Source organism: Leopardus geoffroyi, chromosome B3 (genome assembly GCF_018350155.1).
Source record: "Leopardus geoffroyi isolate Oge1 chromosome B3, O.geoffroyi_Oge1_pat1.0, whole genome shotgun sequence".
NCBI lineage: Eukaryota > Metazoa > Chordata > Mammalia > Carnivora > Felidae > Leopardus > Leopardus geoffroyi.
In genome coordinates, this window is record NC_059337.1 from 101,663,353 (window position 1) to 101,676,858 (window position 13,506).

A 13,506-nucleotide genomic window follows, 5' to 3' on the forward strand; every position below is an offset into this window, starting at 1 on the left:
GAGCTCAGCTGGAATGAGTGAACCACGAGATCATGACCTGAGCCTAAGTTGGATGTTTAACTGATTGAGCCACCCAGGCACCTTGGAATTCTATTATTTTTAAATCTTCCATATCCAGGGGCACCTGGGTGGCTCAGTCAGTTGAATGTCACTCTTGATTTTGGCTTAGGTCATGGTTTATGGGTTCAAGCCCCATGTCAAGCTCCACATGAACAGTGCAGAGCCTGCTTGGGATTCTTTCTCTCCCTCTCTCTCTGCCTCCCCAACTTGTGTGCAATCTCTCTCTAAAAATAAATTAACTTAAAAAAAAATCTTCCATACCCTTGGACGAAATGTTATGTATAAACATTGCCTTTCATCTTGCATAAAGGTGCATGGAAACAAAACAAATGATATTTATAATGAAAAACCAAAAACACAACCTTCTTTTCCAAATTTCCTAGATAAAAATGAGAAAACTTCACTTCTAGAATATGTTAAAGAAATGCTAAAGGATCTGCAGCCAATTAAGCTAACTGTGCTCTTTCCTCGTGGGGCCCAGTGTGCAATGGCTGTGAACAGCAGCCTCCTCAGTAGTGTATGCAGCCTGTTGGTTGTATGGGTTGCCCTGAGGGACCTTGGAGACAGTTTTTTTCTGGTGGACATTGAGGTTTGGCCTCATGCTTTCTCCAATCTAGGCTCCAGACAGGTATGTAAGGTGCCCTTGGAAAGCCCCAGGGCACAGTGGCCAGGGTCCACATTGGCCAAGTCATCTTGTCCATCCGTACCAAGTTACAGAACAAGGAGCGTGTGATTGAGGCCCTACGTAGGGCCAAGTTCAGTTCCCTGGCCACCAGAAGATCCCCTTTTCCAAGAAGTGGGGCTTTACTAAGTTTAATGCGGATGAATTTGAAGACATGGTGGCTCAAAAGCAGCCCATCCCAGACGGCTGTGGGGTCAAATACATCACTAATCATGGCCCCTTGGACAAATGGCGGGCTCTTCACTCATGAGAACTTCAGCACTGCCCTTCCCCATTCATGCCCACCAATAAATCCTGCTTCCTGTCTAAAAAAAAAAAAAAAAAGAAATGCTAAAAGAACAAAAAGGCATCCTTTTTTGCTTGTTTGTGTCTTTTCAGTGCTTTTTGAAATAATCAGAATGTCAAGACTTGGGCATTTCTAAAGGTACTCTAACAAGATAGTTTTAATTCCTCTTTATTCTTTGTAATAGTTTATACTCTACAAAAGATAAGCTTCTCTTTCACTATCGACTTTTCTTTTCCGCCTGATAAACAATGATACTTTTTAAGGTGTTCCCAAAGAAGCTAAAATGAACTTAGATCAATTTCAGTCACTTCCTTATTTATACATCATCCTCATTAATGATATCCTCAAAAATACCATCTAACACAGCTCATCTATTCACCTCTGCCTCCTCCTCTGTCTTGAGCATCTTCTCTCTAAACAGTAGACCTTTTTCAATTGCTTGGCAACATTAATAAGACTGTTTTCTCTTTGCACTAAGGAGAAAAAAAAATACATTACTGGTTTGATTCTGTTGTTCTGAATAAAATCAGACCTAGAAAGCAAACAATTAAAAACTGATGCATAATTTTCTCCTTTAGTTCTTCACCCTAAAATGAGGTGTTGCATGAAATTTCTGATGTTACAAGTTTCCCAAGATTATAGTGTTATAGTAAAAGTCTCGATGGAACATCTAATACACTGACTTTCAGGGTAGAGCAGGCCACTCGGGAAAGGTTAGCCACCCTGCCCCAGAGGCAGTAGCCTCTGACAACCATGCAATAATTGCTACTCTGACATCGTAAGTGGCTGGGGTACCCATTGAGAGTCACTTGTCTAATAGTTCTGCCAACAGCTGCAAGTTCAAAGAAAACTATTCTTTCCCTATAGCACCACCACAAAGCCCCTCACTTTTTGCATATTCAAGGATCAGAGTGTAAAGGAAAATAGAGAGAGGGGAAGAAAGGAGGAAGACATACCTACGAAGACAAAGTTTGAAGTGGGAGCAAGATCAAGATTTTAGCTGAGGTGAAATAATCTTTTGTGGATGAGTGAAGAACAAAGGTCAGAAGGAGAAAATTTGGCCATTTTCTACCCTCTTACAATTTAGGGGTTGGATGGAAGGTTTTTCATCATCATTCTTGACCTGTACATATTCCTCATAAATTAAAAACATCTTTGCCATAGAGAAGCTTAAAAATGTTTTTATGTTATCAAATGTATCTATCTTTTCTTCCTTTCATGGCTTCTGGGCTTGTGTCCTATCTAGAAAGGCTGGACTGATTTCATTCATTCCATAATTATAAATAAATTCAACCATATTTTATTCTAGTAGTTTAATTTTTAATATGTCAATATTTGATCCAGGTTTAATTTAGTTTGTGAAAGTTGGAAACCTTATTTTTCTTTTTTTTAATATATATATTTTTAATGTTTATTTTTGAGAGAGACAGAGCAGGAATGGGGGAGGGGCAGAGAGAGAGGGAGACACAGAATCTGAGGCAGGATCCACGCTCTGAGCTGTCAGCACAGAGCCCGACACGGGGCTCAAACTCATGAACCATGAGATCATGACCTGAGTCAAAGTCGGATGCTCAACTGACTGAGCCACCCAGGTGCCCTGAAAACTTATCTTTCTTAATGTAATTTCACTTCAGTGCAAATTCTATGCAATTCATACCTGGATCAACCAATCATTGACTATTTACTAACAACCTACTATGAACCAAGCCAGTGAGAGATCCAAAAGAAATGTAAGACATGGTGGTTAATTTCAAACAAGTTACAATTGTGGTTGGGGGAATGAACTACTGCCCTGAGACAGTTCCAGGACCAGACAAGCATATAACTAAGTTACTGAATCCTGAATGCCTAGAATTGGTGTGGGAGCTCAGAGGAAGGAGCGATCTACCTAGGCTGCAGTTGTCAGGGAAGACTTTGTAAACAAGATGGGGCTAGAGTCGTATGTGCATTTCACCAAATGCTAAAACAGAAAGCTATCATCTCTGTGCGTATGTGTGTGTGTGTGCGCGCGTGTGTGTGTGATGTGCGTACGTGTGTGCAGTTTAGGTGGGCACCCAGTTTTCACAAAACAACTCAGCTGTTGGGAAAATATACTTGCCACAGACTAAATAAGGTTTAGGTGCACCTGGCAGATCTGAGTCAGGGTTTTAGAGCTAGAATGAAGTAGCCGTGTGGCAAGGGCAGTGGTGGGAAATGTGTGCCCCAGGGAGGGATGTTTGCCTGGGAGTCCTACCTTCTACCCACTCCCCAAGCGTCTGCTAGATCCTCCTGCCCAGCCTGCAGAGTATCTCTGGGGTTTTGCCTACCATGATTCTGCCAGAGGGTTCTGCCAAGTGTGGGTGGGCATCCCCTTGGGGGCCCTCTCTCTGTCTGTGAGCGACTGTCTGCTGCTTCCCTTCTCCCACTATTTGAAAGAGTCAACCACCCGGCTAAGTCTTAACCAGCCCGACACACCCTCAGGAAAGTGAAGAGCAGTGAGCAACACCTTAGTACACTATTTCCACAAGTCTGTTATGGCCTGTGGGAATAAAAGTTGGTTCAGTCTTTGGAAGGGATGGAAGAGATAAGGATGGGTATATCAATATGTCTATAACAATAGGTATACCAGTATATTTTAAAAGTCTTACATTTTTACATACCCTTTGATCCAACCACTCAGCTTCCAGGAATTTCCTGTTTGTTTGTTTAACTTTTTGTTAATGTTTATTTATTATTGAGAAAGAACACATGTGAGTATGCATGAGTGGGAAAGGGGTAGAGAGAGAGGGAGACAGAAGATCTGAAGTGGGCTCTGTACTGACAGCAGAGAGCCCGATGCGGGGCTCAAACTCACGCAACACGAGATTGTGACCTGAGCCAAAGTTTGATGCTTAACTGACTGAGCCACCCAGACGCCTCTCCTATTTATTTACTTAATAAAAACATATTAGGGGCGCCCGGGTGGCGCAGTCAGTTAAGCGTCCGACTTCAGCCAGGTCACGATCTCGCGGTCCGTGAGTTCGAGCCCCGCGTCAGGCTCTGGGCTGATGGCTCAGAGCCTGGAGCCTGTTTCCGATTCTGTGTCTCCCTCTCTCTCTGCCCCTCCCCCGTTCATGCTCTGTCTCTCTCTGTCCCAAAAATAAAAATAAACGTTGAAAAAAAAAATTAAAAAAATAAAAAAATAAAAAAATAAATAAAAACATATTAGTTACTGTATGGCAGGTGCTGTTCTAAGTGCTAAAAATTAGCTCATTTAATCTTCATAACAATCTTTTGAAATAGGCATTATTATTTTACAGGTAAGGAAAATGAGACACAGAGAGGTTAAGCCACTTGTCCGTGGCCACCAGCTAGTATGTGGCAGAGCCAGCCTTTAAACTCGTGCTGTCTGAGTAGAGTCCTGGGAGTTAACTATATACACTATACTACCTGTGATGGTTAATTTCATGCATGTGTCAACCTGACTGAACACAGGGTGCCCAGATTATATGTTATTTCCGGGTGTGTCCATGAGGGTGTTTCAGGATAAGATTAGCATTCGAATTGGTAGAGACAGAAAACTAGATTGTTTCTACTATGTGGGCAAGTAGGTGGGCATGTACAGTTTGCTGAGGGCCTGACTGGAACAAAAGGCAGAAAAAGGAGGAATTCTCCCCTCCCCCTGCTTCTTCTTTTCTGCCTCACTCATCAAGTTGGGACATTCCATATTTTTCTGCCTTCGGACTAAGAGGTTCTCCTGGCTGTCAGGCCTTCAGACTCTGACTGAATTGTACTACTGGCTCTCCTGGGTGTCCAGCTTGCAGATGGTCGCCTGTGGGACTTCTCAGCCTCCACAGTTGGGTTAGCCAAATCCTCATAATAAATCTCCTTGTATACATTATAGATATAAAACCAATAGGAGATACATGGTGGACCCTTGAACAACATGGGTTTGAATTGTGCAGCCACCTACATGCAAACTTTTTTCTATAAATGTAATACAGGACTGTAAACACATATTCTCCTTTTTATGATCTTCTTCATAATATTTTCCTTTCTCTAGCTTACTTTATTGTAAGAATACGGTATATAATACATAACACATACAAAGTATATGTTAATCGACTGTTATGTGACTGGTAAGGCTTTGGGTGGATAGTAGACTATTGGTAGTTAAGTTTTGGGGGGAGTTAAAAGTTATGTACAGATTTTTGACTGTATGGGGGTCAGCACCCCAACCCCCATATTGTTCAAGTGTCAACCGTATATATCTGTCCTGTTGGTTCTGCTTCTCTGGAGAACCCTAATACACTGCCTGAGCGGTCAGCCTGAATGTACACAAGGATTTAGCCATGAGGCTGTTCGTGCAACACAAATTAATGCCTACTGTGGGCCAATCACGGCCCCTCCTTCCTTTCCAAATGGAGGGTAAAAACTCATCCATGAGTTATGAAATACATTTAGTGGATTGGGACCAGAATTTCTTTAATAAAATGATACAGAAAAGAATAGAAATTAGCAGAAAGTGAGTTTTGTTTCACAACATTTTTTCACTTCTTTGTGTGAGCACAAGCATATATGTACTGGTGAGTGTTGAATCAGAGTACTGTGTACTCACTGTGAGCTGCAGTAAGAAAGGTTTAAAAGGCACCAGTCTACCAGGAAAGAAAAAATTCAGAGAACTAATTATATGTATGTCGAGTTAGTTTTTTAAAATAATTGCAAAAAGTTTTCTGATAATAAGAGATTAAATAGATTATAATATAGACATATAATAGAATTCTACCTAGAAACTAAAATTATATTGTAGGAAAGTATTTAGTGACATAGAAATATGTGCAAAATACAGAGATGGGGGGAAAGTCAGATTATAAAATAACATGTAATATACATTTTAAATAAATTATACACACACACGCACACACACACACAGACAAATGACTAAAAAGGATAGTTACCAAGATGTTTCTTTTTTGAAGTTTTTTGTTTTTAATTTATTTTGAGAAAGAGAGGGAGAGCAAGCGGGGGAGGGGCAGAGAGGGGGAGACAGAATCTCAAGTAGGCTCTCTCTCTATGTATATATGATTATATAAGGATAATATAAACAAAGAAAATTCTTATAGACAACAAATATAAAGAATTCTAGCAAACAATAAAAATAAAGAATCTTTGTAAACAGTAATAATTAAAAGGACAAACTATCCAATAAAAGAGTGGGCAAAGCATGGAAACAGATCATTCAAACATTTCAAGTGATGCTCAACCATACCAGGGATGAGAGAAATGCAAATTAAAACAACAATAAGATAAAAATATCTCTTTTATCAGTTTTGCAAACTGTTAACCCTGCCCTTTGAAAACTACTCTAATAAAATTCAATATCTAACAACTTGAAGTTTCAGAACGGAAATAAATGAGTGTCCGCCTTACAAAGGAGTCGGTACACTGTAAATATCAAACTTGCTCAGGGTACTTAATATGTACTTTTATTTCTGCTTCAGATTCCAAGGGCCAGGGATCAGAGAGACTGAAACACTGGCATTGATTAGTAGCCCTACAATGTCATGAAATAAATAATTAAGTGAGATACAAAGGTTTCTCCAAAAAAGTACAAAAACTTCTAATACAGATAAAAAGATAGTGTTTATCAACATAATCAATATTTTTTCAGTGCTCATTCTACACACACATACACACACACTCACACACACATTAATCTCTAATCTCTTAATGTGCATTATCTTATTTAATCCCTGCAGCAACTTTATGAGCTTTAGTTACTCCTTTAGCCCCATTTTTACTATTAAGACACCTGAGGCTAGAGCAGGTTAAGTAACCTGCCCCACAGACAGTTAAGTGGAGGAGATAGGATTTGAGCCCAGAACTCGACACCTCCACGGTGTACAATCTCAGCCACTTGGGTAGTTTCCCACATAGAAAACTAGTGGTTGGTTGTGCATGATGCTAATTTAGGATGCTGTTTTTGAGGTCAGAGGATTTCAAAGAAAGGCGTGGGGATTATTGGTGATGGATACAGGTTCTCTTAAGTTTCTAGTGATTGTCTCTTAGAGTATGCATTTATAAAACGGTCATGATTGTTTTTGTTTTTGTTTTTGCTGATGAAAATTTGAATGTCATGAAACACAATATGTCTTGTTCTGGCAAGAATTCTTTGTTAATGTGCACGATAACAAGGAAGACTCTATTGTGGTCTTTTTCTATGCTGACATAATTCAAATAAAAAGACACTGAAATCATTGTCCTGGGTTCTTTCTGCAACTTTATAAAATATGGTTATCATTCTATATTTGGCCCACGAACTTCTTAGTATTATAAATGTAACAAGATAGTCATCAGAATTATGACAATAAGAATAATGACAAAAACAGGGGCACTTGGCTGGTTCAGTTGATGGGGCAGGTGACTCTTGATCTTGGAGTTGTAGGTTTGAGCCCCAGATTAGGTATAGAGATTACTTAAAAAAAATCTTTAAAAGGGGCACCTGGGTGGCGCAGTCGGTTAAGCGTCCGACTTCAGCCAGGTCACGATCTCGCGGTCCGTGAGTTCGAGCCCCGCGTCGGGCTCTGGGCTGACGGCTCAGAGCCTGGAGCCTGTTTCCGATTCTGTGTCTCCCTCTCTCTCTGCCCCTCCCCCGTTCATGCTGTGTCTCTCTCTGTCCCAAAAATAAATAAAAAATAAAACGTTAAAAAAAAATCTTTAAAAAAAGAATGATAAAAACAATAATTATATTAATAATAGTAATGCACTAAGGGAAACAACGATAACTGAGTGTGAGACTGTCTATTGGAGAGATATATTTCAGAACGGAATATGAACTTCAGGTTTTTTCTCGTATCATTTTTGGGAGATAAGGCCCATCTGGGCAGGATGCAGTAACTAGAAAATATGAATCACTTCTTTTTGAGAGAGAGAGAGAGAGAGAGAGCACAAATGAGTGATGGGCAGAGAGAGAGAGAGAATCCCAGGAGGGACAAAGAGTGAGAGAGAGAGAAAGAGAGAGAGAGAGAGAGAAGCAAGGCTCACCCAATGCAGGGCTCGTGCTCTCCCAATGTGAGGCTTGAGCTTACCTGATGTGGGACTCAAACTCACAAACCGTGAGATCATAACCTGCCAAAGTCAAATGCTAAACGGCTGAGCCACCTGGGTGCCCCTGAATCCCTTTTAATTAGACATAAGACACATGTGGCCATTCTCAATGGTTTCTGACAGGAATGTGATTTAGCCCTTGTGTTCTTTAAATATTCCATTTTTGCAGTAGCAGTGGTAATGGATGAGTGTACTCTATCATTGACTAGTGTCTTTCACGGACACTCATTTCTTGGGCTGTCTTGCTTGTCCTGCCGTCTTTCCCCCTTTGTCCTTGATTTCTTCATTATTTTATCTTATCTACTTTATAAACCAGCATAAAGAACTTGGGGAATAAGACTGAGATAAATACATGTACAAAGAGTCAAACAATGGGGCGCCTGGGTGGCGCAGTCGGTTAAGCGTCCGACTTCAGCCAGGTCACGATCTCGCCGTCCGTGAGTTCAAGCCCCGCGTCGGGCTCTGGGCTGATGGCTCAGAGCCTGGAGCCTGTTTCCGATTCTGTGTCTCCCTCTCTCTCTGACCCTCCCCCGTTCATGCTCTGTCTCTCTCTGTCCCAAAAATAAATAAACGTTGAAAAAAAAAAATTTTCAAAGAGTCAAACAAACTTTCTCATCCTATAAGGCAGCCTGAATTTTTTCCCCATAGACAAAGAGTTCCAGGTCAAATGGCTTAGCTAATGGCTTATAAGTGGCCTCAGAGTGGGAGTCAGGGATTAAGGCCTCAGGTGCTGACATGATGACAGCAGGCCACACCTTCATATCCCAGAGAATTGAGCCTCATTGTCCCTGTGGTCGTCACTGCCTCCTTCCTTCTCTTCCGACTGTCATTGTCGTCATTTCAATCAAGCCCAGTAGAATGTCGTCACTGAAGAAAAGTGGGGGGAGTGTGAAGCTCGGGGCAGAGCAGAGGACGAATTTAGTTTGTGCTCTGCACAGACAACCCTTTTCAACATAAAATCTCTTTTGTCCTATCTTTTTTATCGGGGCTTCTGAAAGTAATAATGATACTTCAGTTACCTGTCAGATGATAGCACAGGATATATTTACTTCTAGATTTTTTTTTTTAATTTTTTTAATGTTTAACTTTTGAGAGAGAGGGAGAGACAGAGCGTGAGCAGGGGAGGGGCAGAGAGAGAGGGAGACACAGAATCCAAAGCAGGCTCCAGGCTCTGAGCTGTCAGCACAGAGCCTGATGCGGGGCTCGAACTCACAGACCACAAGATCATGACCTGAGCCGAAGTTGGACACTCAGCCAACCGAGCCACCCAGGCGCCCCTACTTCTAGATTTTAAACACACACATGCACAGAGACATAAGGGAATATGCCATCACATCTAGCTGGATTTAAAGATTTTCCCAATAATCAGTTCACAACAGGTGATTAAGCAGTTGTTAAATATACTTTAAGTGAATCTGCAAGGGTAAATGAAGCGTTTTAACCAACAATAACATCATAGCAGCTAAGTATGTAAATAAATGAAAACAAAGGAAAATGAAATTAGATAATTACTAAGACAGATTTCTTCCACAATTTCCGTTACTCATTGGGTCCTGCAGGGCGGAGGGAGGACCACAGTTTAAGGCCATCGTCGGTGTCCCCCGGGCTGCAGCAGTGGTGGCAATATGACACGGAAAGCCAGCTCAGCCAGGATGTGTTTCCGGTTCACTGTCCTCACCACTGTGCTGGGACAGAAGTGAACAGTACAAACCACCATAAAAAAGGGATGTTTTTATATTCTGGGCTGGTGACCGGCCACACACAGGGGGAGAGCGGCTGGAGCTAAGAAGCTCCCTTCAACATCACTGCTGCCTCGACTCTTCTTTTTTTATCTTTGTATCCCTCACCCCGGGCCCCCCCACCCCAGAGTCCTAAAAGCTGAAGATCAAATTCAGTGTTGAGCTAATAGAGAGAGGGAAGGCAAGAGGTTAAACCAAACAGTTAACTGTGTCTCTTCAAAACTGACATTTAATACAGGGTGTAAATCACTAGGGGAGCCTGTTATTCCTTCAGGAATGCAATTACATAGGGTCAAATAAAACATGAAAGAAACCAACAAGTTTTAAAATGTAGTATGTTCTCAAAAGTAGGCAAGAAGGAATGTGAAGCAGTTCAAATATGCTAACACTCCCTGCTGTCCTATAGGAGAGGATTACAAGGAGAGGTTTCTGCTCTTTAATGATTATGTGGTTAAGCACGGGTATGGGAGCACATTGCCCAATCTGGCTGTTCCCCACTGGACCCTGAGCTCCCCAGAGCTCCCTGCATTCATTCAAAGCAGGTGGAGGCTCTGCTGTTCAGCCCATCACCATTACAGTCCCATTACCAGCCCTGCCCTCCACTTAACACTTTTCTAAAGTGTTTATATGGCTGGACAGAATACACTGTGGGTATTTTTTTCTGTTTCACTCATCCATATGAAAACAAAACAAAACAAAACAAAACAAAAACAAAAAACAAAAAAAACACCAGGAGAATCCTTATTTCTGTGATTCAAGATAGACAAAAAATAATGTTGGACTTCTGCTAAAGGCTTTCTAATATTTGTGGCTACTTTTAAATTGTGTTAGTGCTAATTTACTCCATGGGGAGGTGGAAGGTGGACTTACGTTTCTATTCTGGGAAATTTCTGTTAACAGTTTAGTGCATTTCAAACAATTTGATGCCTGAAAAATTGGGGTTGGCTCACCCTCAGTTTAACATCCTCATGAACTAGGGGTGAGCAACTCGCCCAAGTCTACCCATTGCTCTCTTGGCTCTAGCACTGAAAGTCCCATAGCCCAAGAAGCTTCTGGTTCCCCAGCAAATCAGGCTGACTGGCCATCCTATTCCACACACATAGCACATGTACTCTCTTTGCCTCTGTGCTTCTAGCCCTGTGCGCATCTCAGGTGTGAGTACTGGGCATGTGTGCAAACAGGCACACACGTGAGAGGCAAGTGGAGTCTGCATTAAACAGAATTTGTAATTAGTAATTTCTTTAAAGTCTCGCTTTTAAGCATATGCAACAGCATGGTGGAAACTGGGTATAGATTGTGTGAGGAGAGGGGATAGCTGGGAAGGGACACTGCGATCACTACTAAACTAATTATAAAAGAATTCAAACAAAGCAGACAGGTCAGCTGGGTTCAGATTCCTGTATAATCACTAACTTTTATAAGCTAGTTCTTACTTCTCCAAGAAAAATACAGTTTCAAATGAGTTGTGACTCAAACTTGGTTTTCCTTATCTTGCTTACAAAGTGCATCATACTACAAAGCTGACTTCTCAGAGTCTAAATCCAAAGGCTGCAGATTCTATCTGGTTGGTTGAATCTTGGGAGCTTCCTCTCCCCCAGCTCTGCCTCCCCAACCATCCCTCACCCCCAACCAAGCAATGGTGGCCACAGGCTGGTCCTTTTGAATCCTGCCCAGGGACAGGCAGCTATCAAGGTCAAGCTCACTGACTAGCAGGCACCATGGGCTATGTGTCTGAGGTACACAATTTCCTGAGCTCCTTGCCACATTGGCAGTTCTACATGCTCCCAGGTCTTTCCAGAAAGTCCTTGGCAACTCCACAGACTGCATGGCTGCCTCGGCACATAAGATATACCATTTTGACTGTAAGTTGAGTTAGGAAGTCTTGGGGTTCAGCTGGGCTCCTGAGAGCAGCCAAACTGAGAACACCCAAGACGAGAGTAAAATTTAGTTCATCTTACATATGTAGGTCCTTTGGCCCTTTCATTGATTCTTCTCCTGACAGTGCAGTTGGAAATCTATGTGTCCCAAGAGAATTCATATTTATTCTCTCTCTCTCTCTCTCTCTCTCTCTCGCTCGCTATTTTCTTGTTCTGTCAAAAAATGCCAAACTGATACATTCACCAGAAATAACACAAAATAAAGCAAGAAGTGATTATAATTAAAGTTTTCTCTGGTGACTTATCACGTAAACCTCTTACCTCAGAGGCTCTCCTTTCCTGTGCTTAGAAAACTTGTCTGTCCAGATCAGACATACTATAAGCATCAGTCTCAAAACTTAGTCAAATGCAAAGAAACTGGTAGTAGACAGGACAAATAATGGCTCACAGACTCATGGACCAGACCTGGAAGAGTAGAATGTGCCTCCCTGCAATTTTCAAATGAGCATGAGGTATGCACTGGGGGACAGGACCTGGGCTTGGAGGCAAACAGATCCAGGTTTGAATTCCAGCCCAGGCACTTATTAGCTATGCGATCTTGGACAAGATACTTCACCACTGTAAATTTCAGTTCCTCATCTGTGCCACGGGGATCATTCTAGTTTTAGTGTGAAGACAGGAAATAACATATGCAAAGCACTCAATACATAGGTGATGCTTAATAAGCAGCTTTCACTACCATGGCGATGGATTTCACAGGAAAAAGTGACCCCCTCCACCAGCCCACAGTGCCCTCCAGGTTTTGACCCCTGGGCTTCGTCCCTAATGGACATCTCTAGGAACTCTGAGCTCTTAATCTCAGCCCTCCACCCACGCTCCCTACCTGGCCTGAGGCAAATCACTTATCTGCCTCAATTACTCTTCATCTGTAAAGAGAAGGATAATAATATTTACCTCCCTCAGAGGAGTGTTGAGAGAATTAATGAATGTTTGCAATGTACTCTGAGATCTACAGATGAAAGGCAGTGTAGAATCACAAAGTATTATTATAAATATTAGTGTTATTTTGACACATCTGCATGCATGCATGTGTGAGCAAATTTGCACCTAGGGCACTGGATGAGAGTATGTGACTTTTAAGTATCCTCCTGTGAGTACCCCTGGCAGCCCATGGATGTTTATGTCTGTGTAATTTATCCATAATAAATCGATTGGTCCCAGAATAAGGATTTGCTCAGAAGGGGAAGCACTGCTTTGGGCAGCTGGTATAAAATCAACCATAGTTTATGGTTAAGTATTTTCTAGAAGCCTTTTTGGCCAGTGCCACTGACTCTGGCCAGTGACTATGGGATCAGCTCCCTAAAAAGCAGTGAAATGTAATTCTCAGACTTCTGTATCCACCAGTTCGGAAAAACCACCTTAAGCCTACAAGTGTTTGTTCCTGAGCTGTGTCCGCTTGCAAAACATGCAGTCATAAAATCAGATTGCAAAGAAACACCTCCTCCAACCCACCTCGCAGCCGCATCCTCTCCCTTCTGCATCAGCAGTGCCAAGCTCCAGCTCTTGCTGCTCCTCTTCTCTTCCCATTAAGGTCCCTGCTTCCTCCCGCTGGTCCCTGCTCCCCACTGGCTGCATTCCCTCCCATTAAGTGGCCTGCGGTAACGTTACAGCATCATCCGCCATAACATCACATCACGTAGCTCCCCAGAGACCACGTCTGTGACCTGTGCTTTTAGAAAGAAAAGTACAGCAAAAGTAAGGACAAGTGGAAGTTGCACAAGGAAGTGAGGAAGTTAA

General features: G+C 42.0%; 1 non-coding gene across 1 annotated transcript; it reads left to right on the forward strand.

The window, feature by feature from the left end:
- Positions 1 to 496: 496 nt before the first annotated feature.
- On the forward strand, positions 497 to 629 carry LOC123584630. The gene has a single exon (XR_006705584.1). It is a non-coding gene; the product is annotated as a small nucleolar RNA SNORA70 (small nucleolar RNA).
- The last annotated feature ends 12,877 nt before the right edge of the window (positions 630 to 13,506 follow it).